Genomic DNA, 2031 nt, shown 5'->3' on the forward strand with positions numbered 1-2031 from the left:
GGTAGGGGATTCTAGGACAAGAGGGCATGACTTCAGGATTGAAGGACGTCATTTTAGAACTGAGATGCGGAGAACTTACTTTAGTCAGAGGGTGGTAAATCTGTGGAATTTGTTGCCACAAGTGGCTGTGGAGGCTAAGTCATTGGGTGTATTTAAGGCAGAGATAGATGGGTTCTCGATTAGCCAAGGCATCAAAGGGTATGGGGTGTAGGTGGGGAAGTGGGGATGACTGGAAGAATTGGATAAGCTCATGATTGAATGGCAGAGCAGACTCAAAGGGCCGAATGGCCTACTTCTGCTCCTGTATCTTATGGTCTTATGGACATCACGATCATTGGAACTGGGATTGGCGACATTTGTGACACCAGTCTGGAAGCACCCAGGGCTGTTGGATCCATGGATGAAGATGTGAGATCCGTGTTGTGGAGGCAGATGATCAAATTGAGGTCTGAGTGGGAGACGGCAGGGATAGTGGTCTGGAGGTGTCCAGAGCCATTGGAACCAGAGTTAGAGTCAGCAGGATCTGTGGTCTGGGGAGGGGCATTCTTCCAATCCTTCCTGGACATGAGGAAGGTGAAGAATTGGTGGATGAAGGCACAGAACCGGCAGAGGATGAAATGGCAGCTTGATAATAGTCACAGAGCAATGCAGCATGGATACAAGCCCTTTGGCCCAACTAGTCTGTGCCCACACAGTTCATCCCAATTTACCACGTTCAGCCCATATCCCTCTACACCTTGTCCCTTCATGTACCTGTCCAAGTGTTTCTTTAATGATACTCATCATCATCTGCTGTGTCATCCACCAGGGCCCTGTATTCATCCTCCTGTCCTCCCTCTATAAACTCTTTATAATATATTTTGCAAGTCTTTATTAGAGAAATTCAGAGATAGGGAGTGAGTGCAGCAAAAACAAGCTGTGCTCTTATTGATAGGCCAGCAGGATCGAGGAGACATTCCATCTCCCCCTTGAAAACTTTTGCCACACAAAAGTTTTCAATGATAACTTTGAAGGAACAGAGGGGTCTCTGGAGACATGGAGGGACATTGGAGATGCTGAGGGATCTCTGGAGAAAAGGAAGGATCTTTGGGTCAAGTTGCTATGCACGTTGTTAGGGTAGTTAAGAAGATGTCTAGAATATTGGCCTTTATCAGTCGGGTGATTGAGATTGAGTTGAAGAGTTGTGAGGTAATGTTGCAGCTCGTTAAAACCCTAGTAGACCATACTTGGAATATTGTGTTCACTTCTGTTTGCCTCATTGGTGGAAAGATCTGGAAGATCTACAGAGGGTGCGGGGGACATTTACAAGGATGCTGCCTGGATTGGAGAGCATGTCTTATGAGGATAGGTTGTGAGAGTCAGGGCTTTCCTCAGGAGCAAAAGGGGATGAGAAGTGATTTGACAGAGGTGTACAAGGTGATAAGAGGCATAGATTGAGTGGACAGCCAGAGACTTTTCCCCAGGGAGGAAATGGCTAATGCAAGGGGCAATATATTTAAGGTGAATGGAGGAAAGTTTATGGGAGGTGTTAGATGTATTTTTTTTTACACAGAGAGTGGTGCGTGTGTGAAACGCCCTACTGGGGTGGTGGTAGAGGCAAATACATTAGGGGCATTTAAATAACTCTTAGAAAGTCACATGGATGACAGAAAAATGGAAGGTTATGTGGGAGGGAGGGGTTAGATTCATCTTAGTGATGGTTAAAAGGTCTGAACAAACTGGGCCGAAGGGCCTGTACTGTGCTGTAATATTCTGTGTTCTAACAAGGATTATTCCTGGGCCGAGGGGCCTGTACTGTGCTCTAATGCTCGATGTTCTAACAAGGATTATTCCTGGGCCGAGGGGCCTGTACTGTGCTCTAATGCTCGATGTTCTAACAAGGATTATTCCTGGGCCGAGGGGCCCGTACTGTGCTGTAATATTCTGTGTTCTAACAAGGATTATTCCTGGGCCGAGGGGCCTGTACTGTGCTCTAATGCTCGATGTTCTAACAAGGATTATTCCTGGGCCGAGGGGCCTGTACTGTGCTGT

This window comes from Mobula birostris, chromosome 15 (genome assembly GCF_030028105.1).
Source record: "Mobula birostris isolate sMobBir1 chromosome 15, sMobBir1.hap1, whole genome shotgun sequence".
In the NCBI taxonomy this organism is placed as follows: domain Eukaryota; kingdom Metazoa; phylum Chordata; class Chondrichthyes; order Myliobatiformes; family Myliobatidae; genus Mobula; species Mobula birostris.